The 14,477-nt window shown below is 49.9% G+C and overlaps 1 pseudogene across 1 annotated transcript in view; it reads right to left on the reverse strand.

Annotated features, from left to right (window-relative positions):
• The window catches only part of LOC144162752 (cystathionine gamma-lyase-like), a 34,666-nt pseudogene that overhangs the window by 5,901 nt on the left and 14,288 nt on the right, over positions 1 to 14,477 (reverse strand). Inside the window, exons 3-6 of the transcript XR_013320759.1 lie at positions 5,809 to 5,904; positions 5,602 to 5,711; positions 238 to 358; positions 60 to 128 (exon numbers count right to left, since the gene is read on the reverse strand). The product of XR_013320759.1 is annotated as a cystathionine gamma-lyase-like (transcript). The remainder of the gene's footprint in view (positions 1 to 59; positions 129 to 237; positions 359 to 5,601; positions 5,712 to 5,808; positions 5,905 to 14,477) is intronic.

Below are 14,477 nucleotides of genomic sequence, written 5' to 3' on the forward strand. Positions count from 1 at the left end.
TAATGGACAGCCAAGCCTACAAAAAGTTTCCGTAACATGAGGCACAGCTCAGCACTTACCGCTCACGTATTTGCTGAGCGAGAAAACGGATACATCAGCTCCGAGTAGTAGGGGCTTCTAAAAGTAAGGAAAAAGAAAAAAGATTGTGGCTGTGGGGAAAAATGTAGCTCTTGGGCATATTTATTTGTCGCTCATTCTGAAATGTTCAGAGGTCCGCATACGAACCTGGAAGTAACAAGGTCATGAAGCTGTTGTCGACGGCTACAATTGCGTTGCATTTTTTCTTGACAGTTTCACAAACGGCCTTGATGTCAATCACTTTCATAGTCGGATCGCTCGGTGTCTCCAGCCATACAAGCTTTGAAACAACAACAGAAAGAAAAAGTGGGCTATGAATGAACAGAGCGCATCATAAATATGTCGATTATGTGCCCCTTAAGCTGGAAATTAAGCACAGTAAAACCTCGTTTCAAGATTACACGAGACACTCAGGGACCTGGGAAACATGTCTGTTGTAACCGAGGTCTCTTGTAACCAGACATTCTAAATGCTGTGCGGAGTCGAACATGACCACTTTGTTATACATTCGTATCAAAGCGTAGTCAGACACGTCGACGAGAGGAAATTCTCACTACGGCTTAAGAAAGTCATTAATAGCAGTTTTACGGGCCGCAGGTTGTATTACCTTCCTTCCCAACTTTTAAGTGCGAATGCACTTCTTAAGCGACCCTGAACCTGCGTCCACCGGCGATGTCCGCGCTCGTGCGAATGCTGACATGGCACATACCCACGTGGGGGATTGGCCAGGAATCTCCGCGTCTTCCTTGGCAACGGGGGAGATGGGCGTGCGCTGCCTGGCCGCTGACATGGCACATACCCACGTGGGGGATTGGCCAAGAATCGGGCGTGAGAAGGGCTAATGCACCCGCTTAAAGGAGTACTGACACGAAATTTCAAAGCTGAGATCCGCTCTAGCAATCAAGTACAACGACAACACAAATAGGTGTCTGTGAATAAATGCATCTTTCTTTCTTTGTAGTTGTGTGTGTGTATGTGATCTCTCTTTCGCGAACATTACCGAACCGCGCAAATTCAACTCGTGCATTCGCACTTTCACATTCTTCCCCTCGGGGAAATGCGGGGAATTTTTGTAGATAAAGCACTTAACTCTGCAAGCTTTGCTTTTAAGCTATCGTCAGCTTGAACTGCCCACACTTTCTGTCCTACAATACGCTCGTCATCATTCACCTCCTCTGGTTCATCCTGTAGGGCACCATTTACATTCATGAGGATCACATAATCTGTAGGCTTCTCAAACACACAAGGTCCACATCTGCAGACACAAACTCCTCAAAAGTTTGTGGAACCTCTGCGGCCTCTTGGTTGCAGGCAAAAGCTTCATCTTCACGGCAGTTTTCATCGTGGCTCTTTTCAATACTGAAGAATTTACTCTAGGGACCCCAAAAAAGTAAGAGTTCCTTGTGTAACCATGTCTCTTGTATTCAATGTTGCTAACATGGTGAACATAGGAAAACCAACCAAACCATTTTCAATTGTCTCTTATAACCAAGTGTCTCTGGCAACAGTGCCTTCTGTAATGAGGTTGCACGGTAATTGTAAAAAGATCCTTCGATGTAGTGCAGTAAAAGCTCGTTAATTCCAACTCCAAGGGTTCACCACCTCAGTTTGAATGATTGAAGGCTCGAACTAACGGGAAGTGAAGCACAAAAGCGCACGATGCGATTTTGGAGCAGTAGAGCATGTCAACGACTGAAAGCTTGAAAAAGGCCGCGATTGCAACCTGCCTTTTATGCTTGAAGGCGAAAGCTAGTACTTTTTTCTCTAACGAGCGATTGTAGCGGAGGGCCTCCTTTTCGCGTATTGCAAAACCGAAGAGACGGGCGGCGTATCAACTGGTCATTATCCCCGAGTGATGGCCGCACGTGCTGGTTTTTTGTCGGCCATCTACACGTCACTGCCAGCGACAGGTTGTACGCCTCTGACCGCAGAAATGATGCCATCTGCCAGCACGCCCCACACCCTGACCTCGTGTCCACGACTCCACGTCGGCGTAGTAACTCCTGCAAAGTAACTCCTTGCACAATGTCCACGGTGGTTCTAGATTGCTTTTACCCGATTTAACTTCGTTTTCTGTTTTTCGCTCCCCTTCAGAGGCAACGCAGCCTCGTGTGTAGGCAGCGGGGCCATTTTAAATTATCCATAAATTCGAATTATTGAAGTTAAAATTACGAGCTTTCACTGTATCATGCCGCCAACATTGATATCGATGGCTGCTCTGCTGAAATCTTGAAATTAGGCTTTCTTGGGGCACTTTCTCACTTCTTGTGCGGGTATTGAAAAAGGGTAGCCTCAGTAAAATAGAAATGGTGCCTTGCGACGCACTCAATCTGCAGCAATCAAGATTCAGATTTACAGCAATTCCGCAGGCAGGACAAGATAAGTAAACTATTTTGGCACACACATACATGCACATGAAATGTGAACATGAAAATATGGACAGGAGCACCTGAAATTGATTAATACTGCTCATGGAGGTCAAATAGTGGCGCTTTTGTGGGATATTTGGAAAGCCACATTTCCCAACTTTGTTTGTGTGATTAGGCCACGGGTCAATTTGACTTTCATGGAAGGAAATTATAGTACCATATGTGTGTTCTGGTGCATATTTTCATGATCACATTTGCTTTGTCCATGACCGTATAGGCATGTTCTCTCAATGCCAGGATCGAGTAGTGTTAAGCGGGTTAAATGTCTGTTGTGGGGAAACGTGGTTTCCCTAAAACAACGAACAAAATAAGTAAGGGAGCGCGAATAGCAATTTTTGGTTTCGAAGCAAACACGAAGTCAATAACTATTTTATTTGAGCAGTTGGAAATCGAAGCAAACATTTGGTAATTTCCAATAAGAAAACTGAAATTCACAATTTCCGAAGCACATGCTTCAGTACCTCAAGCTTGTAGAAAAATGAAAGCTAGGCTTGTTTAAAAGGGTTCGCAGAATTTTTCTACGCGCGCGGTGTAAAACAAACGTACAAAAGCTATCCTGCTGGTTTTAGGTTTATTTGTGATGGTATGTTTTATGTGGGGTAATTCCCATTTATGTGATGACCTCAACCGCGCGCGCGCGCGAGAGAGCGAGAGAGAGAGAGAGAGAGAGAGAGAGAGAGAGAGAGAGAGAAAACTTTATTCTCTAAACAGCCCTAGTCTTGGCCGTCGTGCCCCATTCTCTTCATTAGGAGACGGCTGGTCCGTAGAACTCCCAGAGGTCCGCACCAACACGAAGGCAGTGGGCCGCCAAAAGTTCTTGCGTCGATTTGGCATCCACCCCAGAACCCGGGTTCAACAAGTCCCCCCATGAAGCGATGCGGGAACGCAAGTGTGGCGGTAGGTCTGGCGGATGGCACTGCAGTAAAGGTGTCGTACTGATGGGTAGGAAAGGCAGTTGGGTGCAGGGCAAGTGGGACGCGAGAGGATGCCATGCACGTAGTGGATACGGGATGGAGTGATAAGTGAGGAGGTTTGAGCTTTCCGGACCACAGATGCGGCTTCACGGGAGAGGGGGTGGTGGGGGACCGGGAAACACTGCCTGCTTGCGCGTAGCGCGCAGAGATGCTGTCGGCGTGCCTAATGTGAAATATTTCAAGTGCCAGGGTGGTACACATGTGACCCCAACATGGACGGACCCGGGGAGAGTACTCGGGTAAGCTCGTCTGCTCGAGCATTGCCATCGAAGGTGGCGTGACCGGGGTGCCACCGGTCACGCCACCGGGTGGCGTGACCCATACCAGCGTTATCTTGTGGGGAAGATGGGCGCAAAGGGCGCAGTTGAAGGTGTCGGAGGTATGAGGGTGTGTGGTGGATCGATAAATATTTTGTAGCGCCTCCTGCGAGTCACTAAACACGAAAATTGGGGTGGCAGGGGGCTCGGCTTTGACAGCGTATTCGACGGCGGCGGCTATGGAGAATTCTTCCAGGGTTGTACAAGTTGGGGCGTTTTTGAAGTGGACAATGGTGTCTACGGATCGGGTCGGGCTCTGGAGGGCGATAACACCATCTCTAGAAGTGGAGTCAAAACTGGTGTCCGTGAAGTAGATTGCCGCACCATTCTGTTTAAGTCAATTAATGCGCCTGTTCAATGCTTTTGTGCTTTTGTGCCTGCAGACCAAGTTGTGAGCAGGGTGCATGGGGCGAGGAATACACTCAATTATACTAGGTTTGGGAAGAAGGACCAGGGAGGAGGTTCGGAAGGGATTGGGGGAATTCTTAAGACTGTCTGTTAGGTAGTTTAAGATGGTGACAACTGTCCGCCCTGAAGCCGAGAGCTTTAAGCGCTCGAGCTGGGCCTGTAGGTGAGATGCGATCCGTTACTCGAGGGTATTGTGGATGCCTAGGGCTAAGACGCCTTTGTTTCTGTATAAGCGTAGATATTCTGACAAGCTGGGACTTGCACACTTTTCGTTAAAAATGCGTAAAAGCAGTTTCTTGTACATTCGTGTCAATTCCAGGAAGAAAATCCTACGCATAATTGTAAAAGTGCGAGGCATAAAAATCTAAATTAGTTTGTAAACTTTTGTCTGAATGCCTTTATGACGAAGTGGTATCACGTTTTTGCACTCGCCTGCGAGTCCCTTCCTCAGTGCTAACAGCGCACAAATTTTATTCTTAAAAAGCATTTGCGTTGGCTGCTAATGTCACGTACCCTACGCACCACGCACATGCATCTGAAATGTGCGTTATCCATGGAAAGGGTTAGTCTTGTGGGGAGGGCATGTCAAGACTAATACGAACGTACAAAGAGAGTTGAGACCGCAATTAACGCAAGCGCCTGGCAACAAACCCAAGTGGGTGATAACATCCATAGAGTTTCTTACAATATGAAACTCTATGATAACATCGATCGTTGGGCGGCTTGGAGTGGCGCACTGTCAGTGCATTCTGGTCAGAAAAGCATTATCTCGGTGTCTACGAGAGCGAAGCTAGAGAAGTTTATCCTTTTTTAGTGTGTCGCAGATAGAAAAAAAAAGAACGTTACCGGTTTAAAAAACTCATATTCAGCAAACCGGGAGACGGGCTTTCTTATCTGTAGAGGGCTGACTGGGGCAGCCTGTGCGCAACTACGTCATCAGGATGCAAATACAGGTCTTTCTTTCTTAGTGCTTGTCTTAAGCCCCATCTGCGTACTTGCATTGTCTCCGGCTTGCTGAAGCCTATTTTTTTAACTGGTATTTTTTTTTATTATGGGACATAAGTAGTTGATTTTCTCTACTAGAGTAGCATCATTGCCGAGGGGACCTCCCCGAAAGCGCCTTCCTCTTGCTGTTCTGCCGCACGTCACTGCAGCAGTGCGGGACAGCCACTCGCTGCGTGCGAAGGACGCCTCTGCATGTTTTCGAACTTCGAAGTACTTTCGAGAATTTATTAGAAATTTTCTAATTTTATATTTGCCTATTCGATTCTAATTTTGCGTTATTCGCTTCGATATTCGAAAATTTTGAGTATTCACGCACCCTTAAATACGAGGTGATAAGCTAAAGCATATGTTGCACTCTCTCTTATATGCAGCTATGGTGAGGTCGCATACCTTTGTGTTGGGCCTCAGGGCAGCTTCGAGTTTCGTAAGGTCCGTAAGGTCGACAAAGCTCACTTCGAAACCTCGGGGTATGAGGCACTTTACAAACACCTTGATGGGACCTGAACAAGAAAACGGCAACAGCAAACAAACAAAAACAAAACGCGTGTTTAGAGTCGGATAAGCACGTGACAAAATGCGCACTGATGGGACCGTTACCTCTGTACAAGTCATCGAAGGTGACCACGTGGTCTCCAGTGCTGAGGAGGTGAGTAAGATTGTGTGTTGCCGCCAAGCCAGAAGCGTACGTCAATCCTGTAAAGGCAGGTTAAAGAAATGTTCTGCTGCTCTGGACAAAGCGGGAGATAGAGAGAAAAATAGAATAATAGAAATAGAATAATAATAGAAATCGAAATAGTAGTTACTGTCATGAAGTGCCCGTGGACGAGGAAGAAGAGGAGACCGAGCGCGCAGCTGCAACGAGTGCGTGCAGAAAAAATCGAACCAGGCCGGTGATCAGGGGACGCCTGTGACGCGCTGGGCTTGAGAGCGCGGCCCTGTGATCGTTCCGGGGAAGACCCGGAGCGCAACCGCTGCTGTTCCCGAGAGCCGTCCGCCGCTGATCCCGACAACCCGTTGGCTGGCCGTGCCTGAGCTGGTGACGCGCTGGGCGAGAGAGCGCGGGTCCGGATTCACCTGGAGGTGGAACCCTCCGCTCACACCCGCTGCTACGCCCTCGAGCCGTGACTAATCGGAAAGGTCGACGATGCCTGCCCGACGTCCCGCGCCTGGTTACGACGAGGCCTAGAACCGGTCATCGAGCCAGCCTCACGGTGACGTCCTCGTCGACTCCGCACGCATCGGGACTTCAACACTTCGAGGGGCTGCGACAAAACCCCGTAGGACGTTTGCTTTACATTTCCGTTAGCCTCTTCCGTTAGCGGACATTTCCGTTAGCCTCTTGCTTTTTTAACGCTGATATCTTTCGTCTCGCGTACTTGCTTTCGTGCCCTAACTTCTGCTTCTTTCATGTCATGCATAAAGCAACGTTTACTTGCGCACGCACTGGCCACTGACTCGTGACTTTCACGCCAATCCTTGGCCCATTCATTACAAAAAGTGGCGAGCCTGCCAGGATTTCTTAACATCCGCTGAAAGGAGTCAGTGAGCCACGAGTGTGCCTGTAACGTTAGCTGCACCAGCATGGATCTTGAGAAGTTAATGGCAATGGGGACTCAGCTTGGACTCTCGGGACAAGAGCTTAGGGCGTGGATAGAGAGCGAACGGGCTGAGCAACGCGCCGCTAGAGCTGCCGAGAGGGAAGCCAGCCGAGAAACCGCTGAAAGAGCGAAAGAAGCTGCGGAAAGAGCGAAAGATGCTGCAGAAAGGGAGAAGGAGTTGCTACTGCTAAGGATCCGACTCCAAGAGGATGGTGGTACCAGCCAACCAAATGTCGCCGCGGGAGGGGAAGTTGTTGCAACTCCGCCTGCGATTAACCCGCAGAAACTTCTTCCTCTATTCGATGAGAAACGCGACGACCTGCACGCGTACCTGCAAAGGTTTGAGCGCGTGGCAACCGGACAGCAGTGGCCTCAGGACAAATGGGCCCTAGCTGTAAGCATGTGCTTGAGCGGGGAAGCGCTTACTATCATAGGCCGTATGACCGCCGAAGAGTCCCTTGATTACGTCAAGGTCAAACGGGCGTTGTTGCAGCGGTTTCGTTTCACAGCCCAAGGTTACCAAGAAAAGTTCAGGAAGGCGAGGGCTGAGGATGGAGAAACCGGGAAACAACTAGCGGCAAGGCTTACCGGTTATTTTGATCACTGGATCGAGATGGCGAATGTGCAAAAAACATTCGATGCTCTTCGCGATCAAATGATCGGCGAACAATTCATCCGCTGCTGCCATCCCAAGCTCGTCATCTTCCTGAAAGAGCGAGAGTGTAAGACGCTGAACGACCTGGCCGAGGCTACAGATCGTTTCCTAGAGGTGCAAAACCTCTCGAACCTTGGGAAGGTGTCCGAAGACGACCGCGACACAGATAACGTCGCAACCGACTCACAGAAGCAAGCGCCATCGAAATGCTTTGTGTGCAATCGCTCAGGCCACCGTGCCCGAGAATGCCGTAACTATTTGAAAGAACCGGAGAGATGCGCTACCTGTGGCCGCCTCGGGCATAACACTGAGCACTGCAGCAAGAGAGGGAGTGAAACAAAGCAGGTTGCTGCTTGTGCCCTCACTGAACTCCGGGAAGCTCAACAACAGAGAATCGACCTCGACAAGTGTGAGGATAATTCTAGTTTCAAGTATTCTTGTGGCATTGTAAAACAGCATTCTTGCCTGGGGAAAGGAATGCCGGTAGTCAAAGGAAGACTATTCGGAAAGCCCGTCACCATTTTGAGAGACACTGGAAGCAATACTGTTCTTGTCCGGGGAGACTTGGTCGCGGAAAACCAGCTAACGGGAAGAGCTACCCAAGTACTGTTCTTGGACGGAACAGTCAAGAAGTTCCCCGAAGCCAAAGTCTGCGTGCAAACCCCGTACTTTGTGGGCGAAGTTATCGCCGCTTGCGTGGATCAACTAATCTATGATCTCGTGCTCGGGAATATTCAAGGCGTGAGGGAGCCTCATGAACCGGATCCCGACTGGCAGCTCAAAGGAAAACGCGGCCCATGTGTGGTAGTGGCCACAGCAGCCACCCAGCTGCCCACCGATCGTTTGGGTTTGGCTGTCGCCAATACAAGCAAGGCCGAGAATGAGTGTTTAACTGTGCCTCGAATCAGCTGCGATGATATCCCCAGAGAAGAGTTGACTCAAGAACAATTACGAGACCCGACCCTTCGATGCTGTTTCCGGAAGTTGGGAAAGACTTTTACATCTGGAAAAGGACAAATGTACTGGTTTGTAAAATCAGAAAACGTGTTGTACCGTCTGTACCAGGTGGCCACAGGCCCAACGTATAAACAAGTGGTCGTTCCAAAGAAACTGCGGGAACCGATCCTTCGAGTAGCCCATGAGAGCACCATGGCGGGGCACCAAGGTGTTCGAAGGACGACCCACCGCGTTTTGCAAGAGTGTTTCTGGCCAGACCTGCGACGAGACGTACGAAATTTTGTCAGAACGTGCGGAACCTGTCGGCGTAATGTACAGAAAAGAAAGACAGGATCTTGGGCAGTACCAGGAGGCATGCCGACTTGCTGCACCCAAGACGAAGACTTTCCAGACCCAGAAGCGTTCGAGATCAAAACGCCATCGCGCATGTGCAACGCGGCATTCAGCAACAAGTCGAGGGATCAACGACCAGGATGCCAACCCGCGTTAAACTCAACATTCACTGAGTCGCCGCCGCTTCATAAAAGCTTGCCCAGCTATCGGTCGACGAGCCTGAAAGGCTTAAATGCGGCCCGAAAACCCAACTACCGCCGAGCAGTCAAAGGAGAAGGCAAGACCGTCCCACCAGAACCCCATGCTCCATTGCCTCAAGGACAGCGACCTGACCGTAAGCGACACCGTCGGCGCGGTGATGAAGCGATCGCCTGCATCAGAATCATCGATAGCCAGTCAGAGGGTCGCCCGCACGAAACCTCTGGCGAATACAAGGGCATCGACAATCCGGGGGCTGACTACACGAGTGGGGTTTAATCCTCGCCTGTCGCCATCTCTTTTGTACATAGTGTGTGGTCCACAGTTGTGTGTAACGCGTAATTGTGGAACTACCTTTGCTTTAGTGTATTTTTCTATACCCTTCGTGCGTGTTCTGTGCGGTGAAGTGTGCCGGTAGGACTGACTGTGCTCTTGTGGACTGTCCGCAAGAACTTTTCCACCGGTACTGCGAACTTCTTCCAACTCCACCCTGCCTTCCTAACTTTGAGAATAGTTGTTGCTCCCCAACAACTTTCTTAGACCCGGGGTCATTGTCATGAAGTGCCCGTGGACGAGGAAGAAGAGGAGACCGAGCGCGCAGCTGCAACGAGTGCGTGCAGAAAAAATCGAACCAGGCCGGTGATCAGGGGACGCCTGTGACGCGCTGGGCTTGAGAGCGCGGCCCTGTGATCGTTCCGGGGAAGACCCGGAGCGCAACCGCTGCTGTTCCCGAGAGCCGTCCGCCGCTGATCCCGACAACCCGTTGGCTGGCCGTGCCTGAGCTGGTGACGCGCTGGGCGAGAGAGCGCGGGTCCGGATTCACCTGGAGGTGGAACCCTCCGCTCACACCCGCTGCTACGCCCTCGAGCCGTGACTCATCGGAAAGGTCGACGATGCCTGCCCGACGTCCCGCGCCTGGTTACGACGAGGCCTAGAACCGGTCATCGAGCCAGCCTCACGGTGACGTCCTCGTCGACTCCGCACGCATCGGGACTTCAACACTTCGAGGGGCTGCGACAAAACCCCGTAGGACGTTTGCTTTACATTTCCGTTAGCCTCTTCCGTTAGCGGACATTTCCGTTAGCCTCTTGCTTTTTTAACGCTGATATCTTTCGTCTCGCGTACTTGCTTTCGTGCCCTAACTTCTGCTTCTTTCATGTCATGCATAAAGCAACGTTTACTTGCGCACGCACTGGCCACTGACTCGTGACTTTCACGCCAATCCTTGGCCCATTCATTACAGTTACCACGTTAGTAGCTAGTTACTACGTAACGTTACCACGTTACGAAATAATAATAGAAATAGAACAATAGAAATAGAAATATAATACTGAAATGGAGATATCGATCAGTGCATCTGAAATAGACTGAGCATTTGGTGACTGGCATCGGGGAAAAAAATAATAATCGTAGAACGTTTTCATCACGCTCCATCCTCGGACGTCATTTTTTTTTATATCCGGCTTGAGTGGGTGGTCTACTGTGTTGCCCGTAAGTTGCCTATACGTGCCCCATCTCCCACTAAGAATTCTTTTAAAGACCCCATCGCGTTATGTTAGGGTGTTCCGTCGGGAATTAATTCGAGCTGATTTCGGCCATATAAAATAAATGTACAGAACCATCGCAATCCCCCTCCATGCTGAGACACGTCCAAAAACAATAATCCATCTGATTTACGACTGTTTTTATAAATGTAGCTTGAACTGGCGGAAATTGAACAACAGTTGATCTTGATTGTGGGGTTTAACGCGCCGACGCAACGCAGGCGATGAGGCGCGCCGTAGTGGAGGGCTGCGGATTAATTTTGACCACCTGGGGATCTTTAACGTGCGCCGAAATCTCGTACACACGGGCGTTTTTGCCTTTCGCCTCCATCAGAAAAGCGGCTGCCGCGGCCGGGAATCGAACCCGCGACCTCGTGCTCAGCAGCGCAGCGCCTTAGCCACTGAGCCACCGCGGTGGGTAATTGAACAACGGTTGGCACACCACTGAGCTGACCTGAATTGGTTCCTCCACAAAATAGAGCCGAGTACTGTATTTGCATTGCGAGAGAGCCAAAGGGCCTGAACACATGTTCAAGCATTAAGCTAGATGGCAAGCTATGGTACACATATTTGCCTCCAGGTCCATACCGTAATAATTGTTCCATTGTACGGCGCCCATACGCACTCATTTTTGTCAGCGTGCTCGAGCCCTTTGTTGGAACAACACTACGCATGCGCACTCGCGGTGTGTTTTAGCAAAGTGGAAATGCATCCGCACATGCGTAGAACTCTCAGAAGCACAGGATTCTAGACATGAGTTGCAGGTGTACTAAAACAGCTACACATAATAAAATACACTCAGCCTGTAACTTTACAATGCGTCAAAACTGGTGGCGCTGGTCTGCTAGTTAAAGGGACACTGAAGTGATATGTAAACATTGCGGGATTACTAGCGCAAATTGAAGTCCGGAGTCCCCAGGCCATGTTTCGACCACTCTAGGCGCGTTTACGCGATTTTATAGTAGAAAAACTAATTCGAAAATGCTGTCCTCCTCTCTTTACGCTCGCCCATTTTCTCTGGCGTTTTCGTGTGACGTCAGGAGGGGATGAACTGGCAATTGGCTGCGCCACGGCTGCGCTACTGCACGGCTCCCCGGCCGACAGAGTCAGTCGGCCCAGCGTTTCGTCCGCCGGCCGCCGGCGGGTCGTCGCAATCAAGGAGGTTAAAAAAAATTGCTTGGTCGCAATTCGTTCACTTAGTTGAAACGAAGCCAGGACACGTTTGTGAATGGAAGAATGTGCCTTTCTTTACTTGGTTTGTTTGTACACTGTATCTAGCTCCAAGTCAAGGTCGCTTCACACAAGCGCTGCACAAGCGCACATGCGACGCTTCGCTGACTGGTACGCCAGTAGGAAAATATAAGGCCTCTTGAAGGCGGGAGAAGAGTCAGCGAAGTCAATATAGGTACTAAGGAAATAAAATCAAGTGATATTTTTACCGTACAGCGTAAAACTAGGGCGCGGGAAGCACTTTTTTGCGCTGGGCGAACAAGCACAGCGGTCAGCAGCACTACTACGCATCTGCGAACGCTTTTCCGTCTACGAAATGCAATTCCTAGACGTGAGCTACTGTGGAAACTCGGGCGACGCTTACTGCACGATCGCAGTACAACAAATAGTCACCTAAGCTGCTTGAAATGCCAAAACTAAATAAAAGTGTAAACCGGTTGTACAATATATACCCTATATTAGCAAGGCCTTCGCGTCCCGCTCCGTGGCTCAGCGGTCTGGGGCGCTAGGTACGTCACCGCAAATGTTCTGCGCGTCACGAGGTCGAATCCCCACGGGTACGTGCTTTTTTTTTTTTTTTTGTAAGTTAACTTTTTTGTTTTCCGCCGATGTTCTCTATATTGAGTTCACCTTTTTTTGGGCCGCAACGTTCATGGCTACACGAACTAGATCACAAAACGCGCGCAGGCTGGCACTGGCGCGCTAGCGAGTTCTCGTTGACGTGCTGTTGCCATAAGCACCGACTGCTTGCAGGCAGTGGGCACAGGCCAGAATGAACAAACCCTTGGCCTGGTGCGAACACGCTTTTTACGATACAGGCATGAGGGAGGCAAGCTCCAAATATGGGGGAAAAGCGCATGACATTTGGGCGTCTGCGGGTACGCGGAGGGCGTTCATGCACTGCGTAGGTCTCGGCTAGTGAATGCTACGACTACAAGCCGTCCTGGGAGGCTTATCTTGTGCATTTTACAGCCGACAACATGGCCGAAGCGCGGTACGATGATTACTGAGATATTGAGAATGCCCATCTAACAAAGCCATTGGTTATGTTTTACAGAACCGAAACCGAAACCGAAACTTTTGTGATTGCTAACCTTGGGCATCGTCCAATCACGGCGCCCCTCCTCCCAACGTCACAGCCTTAGTTGGTGCGGCCGCCGCAAACCGCGCATGGTAGTTTTTCTTCTTTCGCGCTTTGTAAAATAATTACCGATTTGTCAACCGGATAAACGATGAAAAGTGTGCTAATTTGAGCCAGTCTACGCAGTGCAAGCAAAAACGAGAGCTTGACAAATTCACTTCAGTGTCCCTTTATGTACGGTAATTTGTAGCGGGCGCGCGAATATTCGAAGCTTCCGAGTGTCGAACATCTTCAATCCTTCTTTATTCGACATAAGAGTCGTTACAGGTGTCCGGGACTCATACAAAAAGCCTCAAAGGATTCAGCTTGACAACGGCCTGTGCCCCTTCGTCGGGTGTTTTATTACAGGATCTCAGCGCAATATACCATTCGGCTTCGGATCGTGTGACACTCTTCGAAACTTTAGAATAAATTTTAGAAGTAACTCGACGTTCGAAAACATGCTCCGGCTTCTTGATGACGATGACGATGAGGATTGCTATTGGTTTCCCCTTCGTAGCGGGGTGATTACATGTCATCTTACCAAAAAGGACTAATATACCTATGTTTTATACTCTTGCTTTAATACTAGCGCTGCTTAGGGCAGGCACAAAAAGCTTATTAGGCACAAAATAATTTTTTTTCTGTTACAGGTGGTAACTGTCCTAGGCAACATTCCCCTCTGCTTTTCGTCCACCGGCGGGTTGTGTGGGCTCTTTTGCACGCTCCCGCTCCATCCACAGGAATCGCCTTAATTAATCCCCATCCACCCGAAATTTTTGAGTAGATGACCTGATTAGGACCTTGGGATAACACCCAACCAATTATTTTATGCCAAGAGGATTTTTCGACGCCTTTTCGGGAACAAGAAGATAACGCCGGAATCGTCTCCTTGGACCAACGCCAAAGCCGCCCGGCTGCCGACCAAGTGCGGAGGCTCCCCGCGCCGACGCCACGACAGCCGCGGTGCTACAATGAAGCCGTTTCAAAGAGACAAGAACGACGAGCCATCGACTTCAAGAACTGAAGAGATGGAGACCGAAATCTCTGGTGCTGTGAACCACGTTGAACAGAATGACGCCAGAGAAACCCACGCCGCGGAGATCGGCACCAACATGTACCCGCAGAGCACCGAGCCACGCAGAAACGAGCCCTACGACCCATCATGGAATCAAGCCGTAAGCAGGAGAACAAAGCAAGCGCTTAAAAAAGAACTCAAGGCGAAAGCTACAGCTGAAAGCGGAGCCACGTTGGCCGCCCCGGCGGAGAAGACGGCGCCGAGATTCAACGTCGCTTTCAAGAGAAGAACCCCGAACCTGCCCAAGGAAGACTTCAAAATTATCATTCGACCGAAGAAGGGGCTACAGCTGAGCTCCTTCACGGTGCCACAACTCACACAAGCCATCGCCAGGGCCTGTCCCAGCGGAATAAAGAACCTCCAAGACGCCATAGTTCGCCCCAAATGGACGTCAAACATCATCCTGGTGAGCACGCCTACGCAAGACGCTGCCAACGAGCTTAGAAACCTGCAGAGCCTATACATCGGTGGCAAGAAGTATGACGTCGTGTCGTACGTCGCTTACTCAGAGCACGAGGTCAAGGGAGTCGTGCACGGCTTCGAGCCAGGTACC

Source organism: Haemaphysalis longicornis, unplaced genomic scaffold (genome assembly GCF_048455015.1).
Source record: "Haemaphysalis longicornis isolate Haplotype H1 unplaced genomic scaffold, Haemaphysalis longicornis Haplotype H1 scaffold_12, whole genome shotgun sequence".
Classification (NCBI taxonomy): domain Eukaryota; kingdom Metazoa; phylum Arthropoda; class Arachnida; order Ixodida; family Ixodidae; genus Haemaphysalis; species Haemaphysalis longicornis.